Consider the following 24,892-nt stretch of genomic DNA (forward strand, 5'->3'; position numbering starts at 1 on the left):
GTTCCGTTATGGTGGATGCCACGTGTCGGTCACCCTTGACGAAAGCACTTCTGTGACGCACGATTTATCGTCATGGAAGTGGACACTTCCGTGATGATAATTTGGCAATGTCATGGAACACTTCTACGACAGCACAGGTATGACTATCTTGATTCTGTCATAAATTTGTCATGGATGTACATGCATGACAGAAAACGCGACCTACTGTGACAAACACGTGTCATCACGGAAGTGTATTTTTTTTGTAGTGGCATCTCCATAGCCCGTTGATACGCCTAGTTGATGTGAGACTATCTTCTCCCTTTTTGTCTTCTCCACAACCACCATTCTATTCCACATATAGTGCTATGTCCATGGCTCACGCTCATGTATTGGGTGAAGATTGAAAAAGTTTGAGAACGTCAAAAGTATGAAACAATTGCTTAGCTTGTCATCGGGGTTGTGCATGATTTAAATACTTTGTGTGGTGAAGATAGAGCATAGCCAGACTATATGATTTTGTAGGGATAACTTTCTTTGACCATGTTATTTTGAGAAGACATAATTGCTTTGTTAATATGCTTGAATTATTATAATTTTTATGTCAATATTAAACTTTTGTCTTGAATCTTTTGGATCTGAATATTCATACCACAATTAATAAGAATTACATTGAAATTATGCCAAGTAGCACTCCGCATCAAAAATTCTATTTTTATCATTTACCTACTCGAGGACGAGCAGGAATTAAGCTTGGGGATGCTTGATACGTCTCCAACGTATCTATAATTTTTGATTGCTCCATGCTATATTATCTACTGTTTTGGACATTATTGGGCTTTATTATTCACTTTTATATTACTTTTTGGACTAACCTATTAACCGGAGGCCCAGCCCAGAATTGCTGTTTTTTGCCTATTTCAGAGTTTCGCAGAAAAGGAATATCAAACGGAGTCCAAATGGAATGAAACCTTCGGGAACGTGATTTTCAGAACGAACAAGATCCAGGAGACTTGGACCCTACGTCAAGAAATAAAAGGAGGAGGCCACAAGGTAGGGGGCGCGCCTACCCCCAGGGCGCGCCCTCCACCCTCGTGGGCCCCCTGTTGCTCCACCGACGTACTCCTTCCTCCTATATATACCTACGTACCCCGAAATGATCAGATACGGAGCCAAAAACCTAATTCCACTGCCGCAACCTTCTGTACCCACGAGATCCCATCTTGGGGCCTGTTCCGGAGCTCCGCTGGAGGGGGCATCCATCACGGAGGGCTTCTACATCATCACCATAGCCCCTCCGATGAAGTGTGAGTAGTTTACCTCAGACCTTCGGGTCCATAGTTATTAGCTAGATGGCTTCTTCTCTCTTTTCGGATCTCAATACAATGTTCTCCCCCTCTCTCGTGGAGATCTATTCGATGTAATCTTCTTTTGTGGTGTGTTTGTTGAGACCGATGAATTGTGGGTTTATGATCAAGTTTATCTATGAACAATATTTGAATCTTCTCTGAATTCTTTTATGTATGATTGGTTATCTTTGCAAGTCTCTTCGAATTATCAGTTTGGTTTGGCCTACTGGATTGACCTTTCTTGCAATGGGAGAAGTGTTTAGCTTTGGGTTCAATCTTGCGGTGTCCTTTCCTAGTGACAGTAGGGGCAGCAAGGCACGTATTTTATTGTTGCCATCGAGGATAACAAGATGGGTTTTTTATCATATTGCATGAATTTATCCCTCTACATCATGTCATCTTGCTTAAGGCGTTACTCTGTTTTTATGAACTTAATACTCTAGATGCATGCTGGATAGCGGTCAATGAGTGGAGTAATAGTAGTAGATGCAGGCAGGAGTCGGTCTACTTGTCTTGGACGTGATGCCTATATACATGATCATACCTAGATATTCTCATAACTATGCTCAATTCTGTCAATTGCTCAACAGTAATTTGTTCACCCACCGTAAAATACTTATGTTCTCGAGAGAAGCCACTAGTGAAACCTATGGCCCCCGGGTCTATCTTCATCATATTAATCTTCCAATACTTAGTTATTTCCTTTGCTTTTTACTTTGCTTTTATTTTACTTTGCATCTTTATCACAAAAATACCAAAAATATTATCCTATCATATCTATCAGATCTCACTCTCGTAAGTGACCATGTAGGGATTGACAACCCCTTATTGCGTTGGTTGCGAGGATTTATTTGTTTTGTGTAGGTGCGAGGGACTCGCGCGTAGCCTCCTACTGGATTGATACCTTGGTTCTCAAAAACTGAGGGAAATACTTACGCTACTTTGCTGCATCACCCTTTCCTCTTCAAGGGAAAACCAACGCAGTGCTCAAGAGGTAGCATACGACGATATGACCGAGGTGTGTAACTGTGGAGGGGGGCACCGCACACGGCTAAGACATTGTCTATTGTGCTATTGGGGTGCCCCCTGGCCATGTATATAAAGGAGGGAGGGAGAGAGGAGGCCGGCCAGGTTGGGCGCGCCAAAGGGGGAGTCCTACTTGGACTCCTAGTCCAAGTAGGATTCGCCCCCCCCCCTTTTCCTTTCTTCCACCGAAGGGAAAGGGAAGGGAGAGAGAGGGGGAAGGAAAGAGGGGGGCCGGCCCCCTCCCCTAGTCCAATTCGGTTTGGGCAAGGGGAGGGCGCTCCCCTCTCTTGTGGCCCTTTCTCCTCTCCTCCAATAAGGCCCACTAGGCCCAATACTTCTCCCGGGGGGTTCCGGTAACCTCCCGGTACTCCGGAAAAATGCCCGAACCACTCGGAACCATTCCGATCTCCAAATGCAACCTTCCAATATATGAATCTTTATGTCTCGAACATTTCGAGACTCCTCGTCATGTCCGTGATCTCATCCGGGACTTCGAGCAAACATCAGTCATCAAATCACATAACTCACAATACAAACCGTCATCGAACGTTAAGCGTGCGGACCCTACGGGTTCGAGAACTATGTAGACATGACCGAGACATATGTCCGGTCAATAACCAATAGCGGAACATGGATGCTCATATTGGCTCCTACATATTCTACGAAGATCTTTATGGTCAAACCGCATAACAACATACGTCATTCCCTTTGTCATCGGTATGTTACTTGCCCGAGATTCGATCGTCGGTATCATCATACCTAGTTCAATCTCGTTACCGACAAGTCTCTTTACTCGTTCCGTAATGCATCATCCCGTAACTAACTCATTAGTCACATTGCTTGCAAAGCTTATAGTGATGTGCATTATCGAGAGGGCCTAGAGATACCTCTCCGATACACGGATTGACAAATCCTAATCTCGATCTATGCCAAACCAATAAACACCTTCGGAGACACCTGTAGAGCATCTTTATAATCACCCAGTTACATTGTGACGTTTGATAGCACACAAGGTGTTCCTCCCGTATTCGGGAGTTGCATAATCTCATAGTCAGAGGAACATGTATAAGTCATGAAGAAAGCAATAGCAATAAAACTTAACGACCATTATGCTAAGCTAACGGATGGGTCTTGTCCATCACATCATTCTCCTAATGATGTGATCCCGTTCATCAAATGACAACACATGTCTATGGTCAGGAAACTTAACCATCTTTGATTAACGAGCTAGTCTAGTAGAGGCATACTACGGACACTTTGTTTTGTCTATGTATTCACATATGTATCAAGTTTCCGGTTAATACAATTCTAGCATGAATAATAAACATTTATCATGGTATAAGGAAATAAAATAATAACTTTATTATTGCCTCTAGGGCATATTTCCTTCACAACTAACTCTCCACATATCTTCCCTAAAAAACCCTCTCCACATATGACCTACCAGTCCCGTAGACGTCGCCGCGCTCGCCATCCGCAGCACTGCCCCTGCTCTCTCTCCCCCAGCATGAGTTCCCGACCATCCCATCTACGACCTCTGCTCCATCTCGTCGGTGCGCCATCTCGTCTGGCATCCGCGCGGGGACTGACTGACCACCTGCTCATCCGACGAGCTTGTAAACTCCCACGCCGCCGTGAATGCCACCAAGATCGGACCCTGCTCCACCTGCATTCTGGCGTCCGATCCACCTTGCCGGTGGGTCGTCTCGGTTTGTGAATGAGGTCAGCGAGGATAGGCTATCACGACATGCAGGAGGATGACTTACCATGCGATGTTGTATCTCAGCTTCACATGCGCAAGTAGGTTACGAGGGTGAAGCATATGTGAGTCTCGATTGATGCATTAGCTTCAATCTGGATTGCACGTATCGTTTATTCATCATTAATTAATGGAGGATTATAGTTTGTATTGTTCTTTTTTCCATTGGGATATTTTCATTATTTTAAGCATTATAGAGTTCTTCTTCATCATTCTTCGATTTGTTCATCGAATTTTGTTAACACCGTCACATGATTATGTCATACAAGAAGCACTGAAGAAGGCAGTAAGATGCAACACGTCTTTCCACAGGCCACGGTGTGAGAGACAAGGTCTTGACACTTTAGCTTGCAGTTCATGTCACTGCCGTAGATGGTGTGCAGTGCTTCAAGATCACCGTGAAAGCAAATTATCTCCTTAACTGAGACAAATGTTGCACAGTTGTGAAAACATATTCCCATGCAGTTTAAGTTATATATTTTTCTCTTTTGATGGGAACAAATATATGTCTGTATGGAAGCAATTCTCTGATACATGAAAATATAGTATCATGATGATTTAGGAAGAAAGTGTATATCTTTGGAGCAAATCCTGATCATATGTGTCATTTTTGTTGTATGGAGTAGATGCAAGTTCCAAATTCTTTGGAAGCATTCTCATTTCTTAGGATGCATATACCAAATTCTTTGGAAGCAAAGTCCCAATTTAATCAATGCAAATACCAAATTCCATGGCGTTGCTAGCTTGTCCCCTATGTCGATGCACTGGTAGAAAAAGAGGCTTCCATACGCCCCCATTAGTCCCCAAAACAATCGAACCGCGACCAAAGGGGTCTTTAGTCGCGGTTCGGGAGAAGACCCGCGACCAACTATCTGGGCCCAGCGCGCTCGGTCGACAGCTGGCGGACGGGAGGGGCTTTAGTCCCGGTTGGCCTGGCCAACCGGGACTAAAGGTCCCCGAAGGCCTTTAGTCGCGGTTGGCCAGGCCAACCGGGACTAAAGGCCCATCCAGCTGGCGGACGGGAGGGGCTTTAGTCCCGGTTGGCCTGGCCAACCGCGACTAAAGGCCCATCCCTATATATAGGACTCAGCTCACTTCACTTCACTCAGCTCACTTCACAATTTTCAGAAGGGGGTGGTGGGTTTGCTTTTGGTTTCTCCTATGCACACAAGGTGTTTGATGAAATGCCCGAGAGCCTGAAACAAACATGATATGAAGTGTCCGAGCCACACTTGAGCTTTCTCATTTATTTTTCCTCCGCGATCGCGGTTAGCAACTTGAACCTTTCATGTGTCATTGATAAAATATGCATGTGTGTAGTTCATTGTTTAATTTGTATTATTTCTAGCTAGTTAGTTTAACAAATGCATGATGGTTAATTATATACTTTATATAATAATAATGCAGATGAATCGACAATGGATGTACGGTCCCCGACTCTCCGGCGAGTTCACTACGGGTTTGAAAGATTTCCTTGTAGTGGCAAATGCGAACAAGCAGCAAGGTTTTATTATCTGTCCATCTGCTGTCTGTAAGAATCAGAAGGGTTACTCCTCCTCAAGAGACGTTCACATGCACCTGCTTCGGCACGGTTTCATGCGAAGCTATAATTGTTGGACCAAGCATGGAGAAAGAGGGGTTAGAATGGAAGAAGATGAAGAAGGGGATGATATCGATGACAACTATCATGATCATTTCGGTGATACTTTCATGGAGGATGATGCTGAAGGTGGGGAAGGGTTAGGTGAAGGTGAAGAAGAGGCACATGATGAGCCCGCTGATGATCTTGGTCGGACCATTGCTGATGCACGGAGACGCTGCGAAACTGACAAGGATAGGGAGAATTTGGATCGCATGTTAGAGGATCACAAAAAGTCGTTGTATCCAGGATGCGATAATAGTCTGAAAAAGCTGGGCTGCACACTGGATTTGCTAAAATGGAAGGCACAGGAAGGTGTAGGTGACTCATCATTTGAAAATTTGCTGAAAATGTTGAAGAATATGTTCCCGAAGAATAACGAGTTGCCCGCCAGTACGTACGAAGCAAAGAAGGCTGTCTGCCCTCTAGGTTTAGAGGTTCTGAAGATACATGCATGCATTAATGACTGCATCCTCTACCGCGGTGAATACAAGAATTTGAATGAATGCCCTGTATGCACTGCATTGCGTTATAAGATCAGAGGCGATGACCCTGGTGACGATGTTGAGGGCGAGAAACCCAGGAAGAGGGTTCGCGCCAAGGTGATGTGGTATGCTCCTATAATACCACGGTTGAAACGTCTGTTCATGAACAAAAAGCATGCCAAGTCGTTGCGATGGCACAAAGAGGACCGTAAGTCCGACGGGGAGTTGAGACACACCGCTGATGGAACGCAATGGAGAAAGATCGACAGAGTGTTCAAAGATTTTGCAGCTGACGCAAGGAACATAAGATTTGGTCTAAATACTGATGGCATTAATCCTTTTGGCGAGCAGAGCTCCAGCCATAGCACCTGGCCCGTGACTCTATGCATCTACAACCTTCCTCCTTGGTTGTGCATGAAGCGGAAGTTCATTATGATGCCAATTCTCATCCAAGGCCCTAAGCAAACCGGCAACGACATCGATGTGTACCTAAGGCCATTAGTTGAAGAACTTTTACAGTTGTGGGCCAGACCTGGTGTACGTGTCTGGGATGAGCACAAAGGAGAGGAATTTGACCTACGAGCGTTGCTTTTTGTAACCATCAACGATTGGCCTGCTCTCAGTAACCTTTCGGGACAGACAAATAAGGGATACAATGCATGCACGCACTGCTTACATGAGACTGAAAGTGTACGTTTGGTTAATTGTAAGAAGAACGTGTACCTGGGTCATCGTCGATTTCTTCCCCGAAATCATAACGTAAGAAAGAAAGGCAAGCATTTCAACGGCAAGGCAGATCACCGGCCGAAGCCTGCGGAACGTACTGGTGCTGAGATATTTGATATGGTCAAGGATTTGAAAGTCATCTTTGGAAAGGGTCATGGCGGACAATCAGTTCCGTGGGGAGTTGACAGGCACGCACCCATGTGGAAGAAGAAATCTATATTTTGGGAGCTAGAATATTGGAAAGTCCTAGATGTCCGCTCTGCAATCGACGTGATGCATGTTACGAAGAATATTTGCGTGAACCTGCTAAGCTTCTTGGGCGTGTATGGGAAGACAAATGATACAAAGGAAGCACGGCAGGACCAGCAACTTTTGAAAGACCCAGATGACCGGCATCCGGAATGGTTTCAAGGTCGTGCCAGCTACGCTCTTACCAAAGAAGAGAAGGTCATTTTTTTGAATGCCTGAGCAGTATGAAGGTCCCGTCTGGCTTCTCGTCGAATATAAAGGGAATAATAAACATGGCGGAGAAAAAGTTCCAAAACCTGAAGTCTCACGACTGCCACGTGATTATGACGCAATTGCTTCCGATTGCTTTGAGGGGGCTCCTACCGGAAAATGTTAGAGTAGCCATTGTGAAGCTATGTGCATTCCTCAATGCAATCTCTCAGAAGGTAATCAATCCAGAAGATCTACCACGGTTACAGAACGATGTGGTCCAATGCCTTGTCAGTTTCGAGTTGGTGTTCCCACCATCCTTCTTCGATATTATGACGCACCTCCTGGTCCACCTAGTCGAAGAGATTTCCATTCTCGGTCCTGTATTTCTACACAATATGTTCCCCTTTGAGAGGTTCATGGGAGTATTAAAGAAATATGTTCGTAACCGTGCTAGGCCAGAAGGAAGCATCGTCAAGGGCTATGGAAATGAGGAGGTAATTGAGTTCTGTATTGACTATGTTCCTGACCTTAAGCCGATTGGTATTCCTCAATCGCGGCACGAGGGGAGACTAAGTGGAAAAGGCAAGATCGGAAGGGAATCCACGATATGTATGGACGGTCATTCTATGACTGAAGCACACCACACAGTTCTGCAAAATTCCAGCTTGGTGGCTCCGTACTTCGAGCAACACAAGAATATTTTACGCTCGGACAACCCGGGGAAGCCTGAATCCTGGATTAGAAAGGCCCACATGGAGACTTTCGGCAGTTGGTTGCGAAAACATTTAATGAATGACAATGATGTTGGAGATCAGCTGTACATGTTGGCCAAGAAACCATCTTCGACTAAACGACTTTCCAAGGGTACGAGATAAATGGGAATACATTTTACACCATCGCCCAAGATAAAAAGAGCACCAACCAAAACAGTGGTGTCCGCTTTGATGCAGCAACCGAGAATGGGCAAAAGGTCACATATTATGGTTACATAGAGGAGATATGGGAACTTGACTATGGACCCTCCTTTAAGGTCCCTTTGTTCCGGTGCAAATGGTTCAAGCTAACAGGAGGTGGGGTAAAGGTGGACGAGCAATACGGAATGACAATGGTGGATTTCAACAATCTTGGTTACCTTGACGAACCATTCGTCCTTGCCAAAGATGTCGCTCAGGTTTTTTATTTGAAGGACATGAGTAGCAAACCGAGGAAACGGAAAGATAAGAAAACGATCAGTACATCATGCGATGATCCAAAGCGCCACATTGTTCTTTCAGGGAAAAGAAACATCGTGGGAGTGGAGGACAAGACAGACATGTCAGAAGATTATAATATGTTTGGTGAAATTCCGCCCTTCAAAGTGAACACTGACCCAAGCATTAAGTTAAATAATGAGGATGCTCCATGGATACGGCACAATCGTAAGCAAGCAGGGACACAAGGGAAGAATTGATGTGTAATAATTTATTGTACCAAACTTTGTATTTGGTCGATGAACTGAAGGGAAGAAGAAGAAGAAGAAGAAGGAAGAAGAAAAAGGAAGAAGAAGAAGAAAGAAAAAGGAAGAAGAAGAAGAAAGAAAAAGGAAGAAGAAAAAGGAAGAAGAAGAAGAAAGAAAAAGGAAAAAGGAAGAAGAAGAAAGAAGGAAGAAGAAAACAAAAGAAAAACAGAAGAAAAACAAGAAAAAGGAAGAAAAAAGGAAAAAGGAAGAAAAAAAAGAAAAAGGAAGAAAACAACAGAAGAAAAACAAAGGAAGAAGAAAAAAAAAGGAAAACACAAGAAAAACAAACAGAAGAAAAAAAACAAAAGAAAACAAAAAAACAGAAGAAAAACAAAGGAAGAAGAAAAAAACAAAAGAAAACAAAAAAACAAAAAAAAGGAGGAAGAAAAACAAAGGAAGAAGAAAAACAAAGGAGGAAGAAAAAAAAGGAAGAAGAAAAACAAAGGAAGAAGAAAAACAAAGGAAAAAGAAAAAAAGAAAGAAGAAAAAAAAAGGAAGAAGAAAAAAAGGAAGAAGAAAAAAAGAAAGAAGAAAGAAAGAAGAAAGAAAAGGAAGAAGAAAAAACAAGAAAGAAAAAGGAAGAAGAAAAAGAAAGGAAGAAGAAAAACAAAGGAAGAAGAAAAAAAGAAAGAAGAAAAAGGAAGAAGAAAAAAAGAAAGAAGAAAGAAAGAAGAAAGAAAAAGGAAGAAGAAAAAAATGAAAACCAAATGAAAACCAAAAGAAAGAAGAAAGAAAAAGGAAGAAGAAAAAAAGAAGAAGAAAGGAAGAAGAAAGGAAGAAGAAGAAAGAAAGAAAAAAGAAGAGGGAAGAAGAAGAAAGAAAGAAGAAAGGAAGAAGAAGAAAGGAAGAAGAAGAAAGAAAGAAGAAGAAAGGAAAAAGGAAGAAGAAGAAAGGAAGAAGAAGAAAGAGGAAGAAGAAAGGAAGAAGAAGAAAGAAAGAAGAAAGAGGAAGAAGAAAGGAAGAAGAAGAAAAAAAGAATTTTTACTTAAAGAATCTTATTTTTTAATTCCTCCTCCTCTATGTCCCCTTAATCTTATTTTTTAATTCCTTTATACTTAAAGAATTTTTACTACATGCAGGAGTGACATATGGCGGACGATAGAACCGAGCCGCTTAGGGATCCGGAGGCTGAACGTTATTTAATGGGCATCATCAACAACGAGATTCCTTATGTGCCGGGCTCAGAATATGAGCAACAAGAGGATGTAGTCTCTTCTTATCTGAACCTTGACGGTGGAACAGAGATTGTCGATGATCAAGAAGGTGAAGGAACGGACATTGTCGACGGAGGTCAACCGTCAACAACCGACGATCTCGAATTGCAAGTAGCAACCACCTCCGGCGAGGTATATATATACATTGAGAGCCTCTCGTGATACAAACTTACTGAAATGTGAATACATATGTATTAACGCGCGCGACTCTCTTTCTTTTTTTAGCCCTCCGGATCGAGTACGACAAAGCGTGGCAAATCCAAGGCGATGAAAACAGGAGAAACATATGCCATTGAGTTTGTCAGTGAAACCAGCAAGCCCCTACAGCACACCTCAAAGTTTATCAACCAATGCGGAGTCGTTGTTAGAGACAACGTCCCGATCACCGTCCAGGAATGGAAGGAGCCAAAGAAGGCACGTATTGGTTTCAGTTTTGTCGACAAGAGAACGAAAAAGGATTGCTGGAGAAAGCTTATGGAACATTTCATTCTACCTCCGGAATACAACAAAGTCGATGAATTCGGTAACGAGGTTCCGGGTGGACGTCAGAGGAGGAGGCTAGTTAAAGAGTTCGCTCTTCAGAAGATGGGCGAAGCATTCCGGAACTTCAAGAAAAATTTAACCCGTGACTATGTCAACAAGGGCAAGACTCCGGATTTCAATGGACAACATGAGAAACTGAAAGATGATTGGCCAGAATTTGTGAGGCAAAAGCAATCGGAGCATTTCAAGGAAATATCGAAAAAAAAGGATAATGCGAGTAAGAAAAAGTTCCATCATATTATGGGGCCAGGAGGATACCGCCTTTCGGAGCCTAGGTGGCAGAACATGGAGGAGGACCTGAGGGTGCGAGGAATCCCTCTAGGTACAGAGGGATGGGACCCAAGGGCCAAAAGCTGGTGGTACGGGCATGGGGGATCGCTAGACCCGGAGACAGGGGTGTGTGTTCACCGGCAGAGACAGTTTGCTCCCACCCAAGCCCTTATTGACGCAATGACCCAAGCTCAAGAGGGCTTGATCAAGTTCAACAGAGAGAAAGACGCACTGACAACAGCCCTCGGGAATGATGAACACGGAGGACGTGTACGAGGCAAAGGCAAAGTTCCGTGGAAAGTAGGGTTTTCCCAGGACAATGACCCGTACTGTTACAGAAGCCGTAAGAGAAAGACGGACCGGGATGCAGATCTTATGACAAAGTTTGCATCGGAACTCCATGAGTTGAAGCAGACCGTGCATGAACTAGTGAAAGAAAAATCGGTTAATCTCCGCAACGGTGCACAGTTAGGGGGAACACGTCTCTTGAAATTTTAGTGAGGGATCATCTTATTTATGCTACCGTCATTCTAAGCAAATAAGATGTAAACATGACAAACATCACATGCAAATCATAAAGTGACGTGATATGGCCAATATCATCTTGCGCCTTTGATCTCCATCTTCGAGGCGCGGCATGATCACCTTCGTCACCGGCATGACACCATGATCTCCATCATCGTGTCTTCATGAAGTTGTCTCGCCAACTATTACTTCTACTACTATGGCTAACGGTTAGCAATAAAGTAAAGTAATTACATGGCGTTATCATTGACACGCAGGTCATACAATAAATTAAGACAACTCCTATGGCTCCTGCCGGTTGTCATACTCATCGACATGCAAGTCGTGATTCCTATTACAAGAATATGATCAATCTCATACATCACATATATCATTCATCACATCCTTTTGGCCATATCACATCACATAGCATACCCTGCAAAAACAAGTTAGACGTCCTCTAATTGTTGTTGCATGTTTTACGTGGCTGCTATGGGTTTCTAGCAAGAACGTTTCTTACCTACGCAAAAGCCACAACGTGATATGCCAATTTCTATTTACCCTTCATAAGGACCCTTTTCATCGAATCCAATCCGACTAAAGTGGGAGAGACAGACACCCGCTAGCCACCTTATGCAACTAGTGCATGTCAGTCGGTGCAACCTGTCTCACGTAAGAGTACGTGTAAGGTCGGTCCGGGCCGCTTCATCGAACGATGCCGCTGAATCAAGATAAGACTAGTAACGTCAAGTAAATTGACAAAATCAACACCCACAATTACTTTGTGTTCTACTCGTGCATAGAAACTACGCATAGACCTAGCTCTGATACCACTGTTGGGGAACGTAGCAGAAATTCAAAATTTTCTACGCATCACCAAGATCAATCTACGGAGTAATCTAGCAACGAGAGGGGAGGTGTGCATCTACATACCCTTGTAGATCGCGAGCGGAAGCGTTCAAGTGAACGGGGTTGATGGAGTCGTACTCGTCGTGATCCAAATCACCGATGACCGAGTGCCGAACGGACGGCACCTCCGCGTTCAACACACGTACAGAGCAGCGACGTCTCCTCCTTCTTGATCCAGCAAGGGGGAAGGAGAGGTTGATGGAGATCCAGCAGCACGATGGCGTGGTGGTGGAAGTAGCGGGATCCCGGCAGGGCTTCCCCAAGCGCAAGCGGGAGGGAAAGGTGTCACGGGAGGGAGAGGGAGGCGCCAGGGGCTAGGGTACTGCTGCGCTCCCTTCCCCCCACTATATATAGGCCCCCTGGGGGGGCGCCGGCCCTGGGGATCCCATCTACATGGGGGGGGGGGGCGGCGGCCAAGGGGGGAACTTGCCCCCCAAGTCAGGTGGGGCGCCCCCCAACCCCAGGGTTTCCAACCCTAGGCGCAGGGGGAGGCCCATGGGGGGCGCACCAGCCCACCAGGGGCTGGTTCCCCTCCCACTTCAGCCCATGGAGCCCTCCGGGATAGGTGGCCCCACCCGGTGGACCCCCGGGACCCTTCCGGTGGTCCCGGTACAATACCGATAAACCCCAAAACTTTCCCGGTGGCCGAAACTGGACTTCCTATATATAATTCTTCACCTCCGGACCATTTCGGAACTCCTCGTGACGTCCGGGATCTCATCCGGGACTCCGAACAACTTTCGGGTTTCCGCATACTAATATCTCTACAACCCTAGCGTCACCGAACCTTAAGTGTGTAGACCCTACGGGTTCGGGAGACATGCAGACATGACCGAGACGACTCTCCGGTCAATAACCAACAGCGGGATCTAGATACCCATGTTGGCTCCCACATGTTCCATGATGATCTCATCGGATGAACCACGATGTCGAGGATTCAATCAATCCCGTATACAATTCCCTTTGCCTACCGGTATAGTACTTGCCCGAGATTCGATCGTCGGTATCCCGATACCTTGTTCAATCTCGTTACCGGCAAGTCTCTTTACTCATTCCGTAACACATCATCCCGTGATCAACTCCTTGGTCACATTGTGCACATTATGATGATGTGCTACCGAGTGGGCCCAGAGATACCTCTCCGTTTACACGGAGTGACAAATCCCAGTCTCGATTCGTGCCAACCCAATAGACACTTTCGGAGATACCTGTAGCGCACCTTTATAGCCACCCAGTTACGTTGTGACGTTTGGTACACCCAAAGCATTCCTACGGTATCCGGGAGTTGCACAATCTCATGGTCTAAGGAAATGATACTTGACATTAGAAAAGCTCTTAGCAAACGAACTACACGATATTGTGCTAGGCTTAGGATTGGGTCTTGTCCATCACATCATTCTCCTAATGATGTGATCCCGTTATCAACGACATCCAATGTCGATGGTCAGGAAACCGTAACCATCTATTGATCAACGAGCTAGTCAACTAGAGGCTTACTAGGGACATGGTGTTATCTATGTATCCACACATGTATCTGAGTTTCCTATCAATACAATTTTAGCATGGATAATAAACGATTATCATGAACAAGGAAATATAATAATAACCAATTTATTATTGCCTCTAGGGCATATTTCTAACAATTTTTGGTGTAGGGACTAAAAAAACTCCGTGTCAGTCCCATCTAAACCAAACAGGAGGGACTTTTAGGGACTAAAAGTGGGCATTTGGGACTAAAGAAAGAAGACCCCGAGGGAGTCTTTTTGGGACTTTTTCCAACAGTTGCCCCTGCCACACATCGCACCTTGTCTATTAGTTCATTACTAGGGGTAACATGGTCTTTTAGCATGTCATTTAATAACCTCTAGTCCATGTTTAGTCCCTGGAACCAAGCAGGTAGGGACTAGGGAGTTTTTAACCAAACAGGGCCTTAGATTAACAACAGCTAATGAGTTGCACGGGACAGTGGACGCACCAGCACCATGTGCATCTACCGATGTACTGTGGTCATGCACAGTCTATTGCAACAAAGAACAAACAACCAAGGAGCATATTTGTGTTGGTCCCAGTTTTGTTATCTTTAGACACCTTTCCCTATGTGAGCGCAGCAAATCTAGTCCTGCTCAAACTCTACAGCCTTGTCCCTTCCTTTCCTTTTTGAACTAGTACTTTCACCCCTTCCTTTCCTCTTTGAACCACGTCCTAGATTTATGCGATACAACTTTCCCCACTACTTTCCCCCATTCCTTTCCTCTTTGAACCACGTCCTAGATTCATGCTATACAACTTTCCCCCTTCATTTCCACTTTGAACCACGTCCAAGATTCATGCTATATACAACTTTTCCCACTACTTTCCCCCACTCCTTTCCTCTTTGAACCACGTCCTAGATTCATGGTATACATGCAGCTAGAGCAATGCATGTGGAGTAAGTAAATTATACCTTAAGGTACTTGGGGCGTGGTTCGGTGGGCGATGGGACGACGACGAAGAAGAAGGGGTCGGAGGCCCTCCCGCGTCGCCGCTGGGTGGAAAGTGAACAGCTGCGCCGTTAGTCCGTCGCCGACGGCGACAACATTAAGCCTCCTTCCCTTCCCGGCAGACGGATCCTGCCGGCTCTTTGAGCAGCAGTGAGGGGAGAGAGAGGCCAACGAAGTCTTGTTTAGATCTGGAGAGGGCGAGAGAGTGTGAAGAGAGAAACTACAAGCGCTGAGGCTCCAGCGGGAGAGGGCGAGAGAGTGTGAAGAGAGCAACTACAAGTGCTGAGGCTCCAGCGTGTATATATATACTGGAGAGAGAGTGTGAAGCGTGCAAACCCTAGAAAACATTTTGACCAGTCAAAGAATCCTCCTGGCACAAATTATGCTCAAGTGTAGTTATCGAACCCGAGACCTGAAGTTTGATGAGCGAATAGGCTAACCAGCTACACAACCCTCCTGTTATGTTCAACGAGAGGGAAATAACCTTTTATACATTCATGCATTCGTGTGAAAAGCATGCCGTGTTTTTTTTGTGTGTGTGGGAGTCATTGGGATTTCAATCATAATCGTGTCATGTGGCTTTGGTGGTAAGACTATCCACAGTGGTGCAGAAATAATGCAGCCTTAGTCACCTTACCTGTCTCCACGTAGTACGTTGGGTCCCACCAGTCAGAGGGTGAAACAAACAAATTAATAAGAAAAATTAAAAGCGCCAGCGGTGTATCTTACCTCACACATCTCGCTACTGCTCGGGAACACTGTCCAATTGATCCCTCTGTTCGCTCATGTACTATTTTAAGTGAATCCTTATTATAACATGCACACAAATTTTGGGCACTTGTATTCGACTTAAGTCAGTGTGCCACCGTATCTCGTATACTTACTACTCCCTCCGTCTAGGTGTAATAAGTCACGTTAGAAGGTGCAACGGGACCAAGGTGCGTGCGTGTGCATGTGTGTGTGTGTGTGTGTTTAACAGCATGTGTGTGTTAGAGAGAGCGACAGATCGACCTACTCCTACAGAGAGATGTTGTGCAGTGTACGATTTTAGCCACGAGAGTCGGTGCATCCTCTCGTTTCCGGGCGTGTCCGGTAGGGACATGCGGATAGCTGCCACGCCCGCTCCTGACCAACCTGGCCCACCCAAAGCCCCTCCATCGCCCGCGCGCGCTTCCCGCCCGAAACGGTCAGCGCCGCTCCAAAGAATCGGTGCCGCATTCATGCCCGGGCAGAGCGGACGCGACCTCTCACTGGCGCAAGAGTGATGGTTGCTTTGTCCGTCCAACTTACTGCTGGGTCTATGTGATTTGACGGCTCATTGGTCTTTATTACTGAGGTGGTAGGACTGCTGGATGTCCCACACTTTTAGCGAAAGGAGGTACTACTACTAGATTACAATTTTCTCCATTCTTACAGCGGAGGCGTGCAAGAGCAGTGAAAACACGCAGGCTCAGTGATTACATGGCCCACCTCACACTATCACCGTGCGACACCTGACTCTTTACATAGTACTCCCTCCGTTCCTAAATATTACTAGATGAGTCCCCGCGAGTTGCCGCGGAACAGCGGTATATCTCTCTGCGCAAAATTATCGATTTCATAGAACTAAAAAAACTCTATAACCGCATGACAAATGTGGTAGCCAAACTAAATAAACTCCCATCATCATTTAGATCATCCCACGTAAGGAAAAAAGATCAGCCAACTCCTACTGCATAATGGGATTATAATTTTCTTTTTGACATGTTAATGGGACTTAAAAGCTCACCTACATGCATGCTACCGGTGCATGCTTGCATGCAGACATGTTGATGTGATTTAAAACCCACTCCCATGCATGTGCCACGGTATTTCTGCATGCTTGCATATGTCTTAGTGCGGAGCCTCTCAACGTCTCGATCAGACGGCTATTATGGACTGATTTACTTCATCTAACGGCTACATCAATTTTTATGATGTGGCTCAAGGAGAGGATAGAGAATTCCTAGTCGTGGGGGCTAGCTATTACTAGTAGATAAGTCTTTGTAGAGATTCCACTACATACGGAACAAAATGAATGAATCTACACTTAAAATGCATCTATATACATCCCCATGTGGTTCATGGTGAAATCTCTACAAAGACTTATATTTAGGAACGGAGGAAGTACTAGTATAGTACGTACTGTAATTTATCAGCGAGATAAATTTGTACAATGCTATGAAGCTTCCAGCTTCTGTTACATGTATCTTGCGTCCAAGGTTGCCCGTTGCAACATTTCATCAAATACAAAGGAGACTAACATGCATGCTATTGCATCTCAATGATTGACAGATCAGAGCAAATATGTACTCCCTCCATTCCAAAATAAGTGTCTCAACTTTGTGCAAACTTTAGTACAAAGTTGTACTACTACTAAAGTTGACACTTATTTTGGAACAGAGACAGCTAAAGAAAAAAACGATCCATGCAGTCCCTAGCCCTTGAACCGTGAACCCTGACCAGGCTTCAATTTGCTGGCAACGTTCGAGCTTCCTAATAAATGAAGTTTGCAACCTTTTGACCATCGGATCATTTTGTGCAGTTTCACCAAAATCGAGATGAGCATCCCTGTGGCAAAGAAATTGAAGAAGCGTGATTAGAATAAGATTACTGGGACTAGTTGATGAGACATAAACTCATCACAAATACAGTACGTAGAAGCCAGTAGAGGTATGTGCGGGGCAAAGAAGTAGAGAAATATCCACAGGGATTGATGTGGGCAGCTGGAGCAGTGGTGCAAGCCGGTTGTAAAGGGAGTTGTACCTGAGGGGCGTAGCACAACCATGAGGAGGGCGGTGGGAGGCGGCAACTGCCCACGTCGCGGCAGTGAGCAAGGGACGAGAAGGCAACCTCACCGGCTTTGTGAGAGAGAACGGCGGGGACCCCTGATCGGGACGTGCCGACAGTGGGTTTTCGTCGTCGGCGACGGCCACCGCATCTACACTAAGCATCCACCCCTTCCCCAAGCGGACGTGATCCGCCGGGATGTTAGAGATGTGGCCACAGTCGTTTTGTGCGAGAGAGTGTGAAGAGAGCAACCCCAGCAAGCAACCGTGTAGGCTGGCCCGTCCTGACTATGTATATAGTGGAGCGGTTTCCTTTTCTCTCCATATGAACCTATCATATTGCGTACGTGCCACTAAAGAAAAAAACTTTATTTATAAATGACACGGCACCTACTACTCATTCTCCTATAACCTTGCGCTTGGCATCTCCAAAATATTAACCTTGCGATTGGCTCTTCGCCTCTTCGGGAAGTCAAGCAATAATGGTAGTGCAGTATATATCGTTCTGGCTATATGAGACCGAATGAATTGCTGCACGTCCACCACGTGGGCGAGGGTCGAGGGGCGAGGGAGAGTGCTACATACGGAGCAAAATGAGTGAATCTACACTCTAAAATACGTCTATATACATCAGTGTTTGGAATATGTACTAGTAGTTCATATTGAAATCTACTAAAGGACATATATATTCCAAACAATATGATATAATCTCTGTAACCAAGGTAGTAGGGACGAGGAGTAAACGGAGGGAGTAGTAAATTTTTCTCCTCGTCCTGCGAGCCACCGCGCGCATGGGCGAGGGAGCGGGCGTAAGGCGGAGCAAGCTTCACCTCATCCTGCGAGCCACCGCGCCCGTGGGCGGGGGAGACGGCGTACTAAGCAAGCTTCTCCTCGTTCTGCGAGTTGATGGGACACATCAAAAGTACTCCAGTGTATAGAGCCTTGCCTCTAATGTAGGCCCCACATGGTTTGCCTCTTTTTTTAACATAACACGTCAAGTCGCAATTTGTTTGTTCACCCGTGGTAGACGATCCTCCCTCCACCAAGTGGACAACCAGTACACGTGCCAAATTACCACGTGGGCTGCCTTTTTCGTACAGAAATGAGCTCCACCATGTACCGCGCGGGTGTGGTTGGGAAAGAGACGGGAGTATGTGCGCCGTGCATGCACCTCTTCTCTTCGTGCACGTCCCCCACCTACGTGGGTGTGTGTGAGAGATACAAACCGCGTTCGTGAGTGGCTTTTGTTTTGGGGTGGGGGTGGGGTGGGGGGTTGATTTCGTGAATTATTTGTGGGAATATGTGTCGATGACATCTCAAACAAAATTTTGCATGCAATGTGTGTGAAATGGAGGCCTATCCATTTCATACATAGAGGGTCGGGCAATCCACGAGAAGAGAGGGAGGGGTCATAGCTATCGATAGAGTCGAAGAGAGGATCAAGTGGGTGGGTGCGAGATCGATGAAGAGAGCCATCGAAATTGTGTGTGTGTGTGCAAGTCAAAGATATAGGGCGACTGGCCTACCGGAACGTTAGAGGGCACATGTCAAGTTTGTGTGTGGCAGGGAGACATGACTAGAGCGCTCGATGTATCGGTGTGTGTGGGGGGGAGGGTGTGGGGGAGGGGTAGGCAGATGCCTAACTATAGAGGTAGAACGACTCGTATATGTGTTGAGAAGGAGAGACCCAGCTATGTCTTGAGGGAGATCGGTCGACATCCATACATAACTGAAGGACGGGAAATATGATGGGACAGAGAGAGAGAGAGAGAGAGAGAGGAGAGAGAGGGAGGGAGAGGGAGGGAGAGGGAGGGAGAGGGGTAGAGTGCTGGATGGGTGATGGAGTTGCTTCTCGAAGATGGTGGGAGAGGCCTACTAGACAAACTGAGGGTGGAACTGCAATGTTATCAATAAGAGTGGGGATGTGTTTCTGTGTGTGCCTGTGCGTGATAGATCTGTCAGGACGCATCCATGGATGATGAAGGGGAACCATGTGTTTGGTAAGCAAACCTAACTAGATTGGTAGATCAATTGTTGTTTGTCGGAGGAAGGGAGAGACACAACTAATGAGGTAGATCGATTGACGTGTGGGTAAAAACGAGTTATAAGGACCTAGCTAGCTATATGTATAGCAAGAGATCGGTCGGTGTACGTCCATTTGTTAGAGGCAAATAAGGCCCAGCGAGACGGATAGACAGAGAGAATGGAGCTAGGAGGTGGTGCGAGAGGCCCAACTACTAGCTAGATAGGGGGAGGAGTGTGCGGTTGTGAGATCGATGAAAAGAGGGGCGAGAGTTTACACGTGTGTCTGACCGTATGAGAGACACGAGGCAAGGACACATAAAGGAGGAGACTGAAGGTGTGTGTGTATGTTGTAGGCAGGCATCGCTGGAGAGGTTTATCGATCGGTGTGTGTCGGAAAGGAGTTGTGGAGACTCTGGGAGAACGACCTAAAGAAAAAAATGAATGTGCCCGGTGGGTAGAATGCCGAGGGAGGGGGAGGGCGAGGAGGGCGTGTGCATGCACGAGAGAAAGTTAGTGGTAGCTACAAAGGTTAGGGGATTGTGTGGGTGTAAGAGACTGACAAAGATCATAATTTGATATGAAAGCGGATTCATATATTTGAATAGGAGATCATAGTGGTTTAAACATTGCATGCATGAATATAGCGGTGATACACGTGTTGTGCACATGTTATACCATAATGTGATAATGCATGGTTGCAACTCACAGCTAAATGCCGAACAATCTAAACCATACTATACATCAAACAATCTCACATTTTATTTGAATTTGTGATAATGTGTGGCGTTTGCAGCTTACAACTAAATATCGAACAATCTAAACAATACTATATATCGAACATTCTCACATTTTATTTGAATTTGTGGTAATGTGTGGTGTTTGCAACGCACATCTAAATACTTGTAGGCGTAGGGGGCGGGGCACCATACATAATGTGATAAACACATTATACATATGAGACATGGTTTAGATTATGAAGATCTAGCTAGAGCTAGAAATGTAATGTGATTTGAAATCAAAATAAAGTGGATTCAAAAAATCTAGTTTGAGTTCATATAGTACACATAGTTCATATGTAACTCGAGACTAATCATGTGGTGTGCTGTGAAGATAATACACAAACGTTGGTTTAACTTGACAATAATGATGATTGTAGATCTTAACTAAACAGAGAAACAAATTCAAATGCTTTGACTTCACAACAATCATTACTGTAGATCTTATTCAAATAGAGAAACGAATTCAAATTTAGTTCATGTTGAAGCGGTAGTACATACGTTTGGAATGCACTAAAACGTTCATTTGAGTAGTAGGTTGCATGCATTATACACGTACTGAAATATTTTAATTGAACATAACATGAATTCAAAGTTTTGAGTGACATTTGTAGTGCGCATTGATTTGGTACAGTACACGTTAGGCTTGTCCGGAAATTTCAACCCGCGCCTTGTTAGCCCGAAATATTTAAGATATATCTTTGTCTCGCTGTGCTCCGACAACTCCCTCCATCTCAACCCGCGCCTTGCTATTCCGAAATTACAACGCGCGCGAAAACTCCCACCTCCTGTGAAATCCTGACACGCGAAATGCCCGTGCTACCCTTGAACCGAAAGAACCGCCTCAAATCGGTGGAGGTACTTTCGTAACTTTCCCCACATTTCGGACAAGCGCGTCTCTAAGCCATGGTTCCCCACTGCCATCCCATCCGCCCACCCATTCGTACACCGAGGCCGCGAAAACCCGCGACGAAACCCCACACCCTGCTCCATCCGCCACCCAGCCGGAGCCTCTTCCCCGACGACGTCGTCCACAGCAACACCTCGACGTCCCTCATCCACCGTACCGTTTGAGGATCCATCGTTGATCTCATCGTCCCCACGGTTCAGCCACCCCGTCCTCCACCTCCAAGGAGCTGCCCCGACGTTGCCCTCGTCTTTCGCGCCACCTCCATTCCCACACCGTCGTCTTCACCTGCACCACCGGAAGAGCATCATCATCACCGTTTCCTCGGATGAAGCTGCGGCCTAATCGGCGCCACCAAAGAGGTTGTACACTAATCGCCGCATTTTCTTCTTGATTCGATCTCACGGTGCTGCCGGCGCTCGGTCCCGAGCCGACACGGCGCGGCTCCATCCACAGCGGCGTCGCCGGCCACTTCCTCCACGGCATCGCTCCCTCGGCGGCGATGTCCACATCAGTAGGAGCTGCTGCTGCTTTAGCTCTCGCTGCTGCTCTGCTCTTGCTCTCGATCCCCTGCCTGGTCTGCTCTTGCTATTGCTCTTGCTCGCGCTACTGCTCTCGCTCTTGCTTGCGATGCTGCTCCGATTTAGCTACACTTCAGTCGACTGAATCGACTTTTGGGTCAGTCGATTTTTAGGGGGTGGGGGGCTCGCCGGGTGAAGGAAGAACCAGCCGCAGCGGGGAGGGGGGCTCGCTGGAGAGGTACCCCACTATCTATCTTAGGGTTCAGGATGGGGGCGGTGGTCGCCGGCGGTGGTGGGGCGTTGGCGGGGCAGTGGCGTGGGGATCGCCGGAGAAAAAGCTCGGCACGGGGGGGCCTAGAGGGATGGCCGGGGCGGCGGCGGACCGGCGGTGGGGAGTGTTTTCGGGGCGGGCGGGGTGGCGCACCGCCGGCCGCGGGCGGCGGGGGGCTGCTGTTTGGCCGGTGGTGGCTGGCGGCTCAGGGGGGTGGAGGTTGAAGATGAACTGCAGGACCTTGATTTCGTATCCAACGGCTGCAAAATCGACTGACTAGAGATGAAAAAGTCAGTCGACCGACGTGTAGCCTCACCTTGCTAGTGCGTTCAGTTTCGACAGCAAAATTCAGTTTCGACAGTAAAATTCAGTTTCGACAGTTAAGTTCAATTTTGACAGTTAAGTTCAGTTTCGACAGTTAAGTTCAGAGATGAGCGGCTGATGTATTTTACATCTAGCACTTTGTGGTTATGTATTTTACGTCATGTATTGGAGATGCTATTAGAATTCCACTCAGGTTAACGTTGTTCGTTGTCTCTCTTGTCCTGCTTCAGCCTCGGCGTTGTACAACTCACCGGAGCTGCTCCAACGACGAAACCCTTCATCACAGCGGAGCAGTACCTCGGGCTCCATCTCCAGACGCCTAAGATCTTCTTCCCCTCCTCCGACAGCAAAGTCAGCCGGAGCATCCTCACCGGCCAACACAATCACGCTGAGATCGACATGGCTTCGCCAAAGAGGTTGTACACTTGCGTGGTTTGTCCCGCTCCTGCTGCGCCGTCGTCCACCCCAGCTCACCTGCTCCAACGACAGAAGGGTCCAGCACAGTAGGGATCCAGCCTCCAGACTGTTTTTCGCCGCCTCAGATCTTCTTCCCCGCCGCTGGCAGCCATGAAAACTGCATTACCATCATCAACCGAGCAGATGACCTTGAGGACTACACGGGTCCGCAAGAGAGGTCGCACTCTTTCGTGTCTGCTTACGTTATGCATCGCTTAATATTACATGCTACTTTATCATCCTGTTCACCGATTAGACTCTGAGTCAGCTCCAAATTAATGGTCAAACTTGAGTTTTTAAATGGTTGTGGGGTACATATCGGGGCCGCTATCAATAGTATCTATCTACTATCTGGTTAATCTCCGGTGTCTACTATGAGTTTCATGTTGGGTGGGAAACAAACAGTAAAGAAGCCATTATCTGTATTTTTTTACTGAAGCCATTATCTGCCTGCTATTATTGGTTTTGGGTCTATCCACAGGTTGCTACCATCACTCTGGATTTCTGCATGCACTCCTTACATAATCTCACTATGTTTTATTACTATGCATGACAGTTATTGTAAACAATGGAACTGAACATGTAGAGCAAAAGAGACAAGCCTTGCGTGGCAATAAAATTTCATGCAGACGTCGCTCCATGGTAGGCGCAAAGGCAGCCCCCCCACCACGCATTTCGCATTGTAATCGAGAGGAAGATATCTGTTCTGAGGGGGATTCAGAAGGAGAAGAAAACTCCTATTTACCCCCTGAGGTCTTCGCTCTAACTTGGCATGCTGATGTTGGTTATATCATGCATATGGTGTCTTGCATTGCTTACTTTATACATCAAATATGTCATCTGCTTAGTTTACACATCCTTTGTGCGAATGCCATCTATTTATTTTATTCATCGTTTATGTGAATTATGCAACGCCATCTTGTTTAGCCAGGCATCATATATGTGAATTTTGCAATGCCATCCTGCTTAGCCAGTCATCTTATATGTAAATTATATCAGGCCATCCTTTTTTCGTTACATATTACATTTGTCAACAATGTTAGTACATTCAACTGCTCTTCGTGTGCATCAGCCATTTGACACGGTGATGGCAAATTCTGGAGTGAAAACAAGGTCTTCAGAGCAGACTATGCTATATGACAAAGCGCATATCTCGCTGGTTACGGATAGCTCCTCAGAGGAGGATTCAGAGACAGATGACCAGTCCTATCCCCCCCGGAGGTGTATGCTCTATCTTGCCAGGGTTATGTTGCTCATATCGTGCATATGGTGTCTCACATTGCTATGTCATTTGATTAGTTTAGACATGCTTTGTGTGAATGCCACCTGTTCAGTGTCTAATTACCATATATGTGAATTATGCATTGCCATCTTGTTGCAAAACATTATATATGTGAATTATACAATGCTATCTTGTTGCAAAGGCATTATATATGTGAATTATGCAATGCCATGCTGTTTAGCCAATCATCATGTATGTGAATTATATCATGCTATCATTTTTTTGTATTACGTGTTCCATTTGTCGACAAAGTTTGTATATTCAACTACTCTTCCTGTGCATCAGCCAATTGAAGCGGTGATGGAAGTATCTGGAGTGAAAACAAGGTATTCAGAGCAGACAATGCTACCTGCTGAAGCAGACATCTTGCTGGTTACAGAGAGCTCCTCAGAGGAGGATTCAGAGACTGATGACCAGTCCTATTTCCCCCCTGAGGTCTATGCTCAAACTTGGCAAGGTTATATTACCCATGTCATGCATGTTGTCTTGCATTGCTTACATCATATATGGATTGCCATCTGCTTACCTGCTTACTATATAAATCATATATTTGAATTATATCATGCCATCATGTTTACATAGTACATACACATCATCTATCTGAATTATGGCATGGCAACCCATTTAATAAAGACATCATATAGTTATATCATCTCATCCTGTTTAGTGTTTACAGTCATCATATTTTGAATTATGGCATT

This window comes from Aegilops tauschii, chromosome 7, assembly GCF_002575655.3.
Source record: "Aegilops tauschii subsp. strangulata cultivar AL8/78 chromosome 7, Aet v6.0, whole genome shotgun sequence".
In the NCBI taxonomy this organism is placed as follows: Eukaryota; Viridiplantae; Streptophyta; class Magnoliopsida; order Poales; family Poaceae; genus Aegilops; species Aegilops tauschii.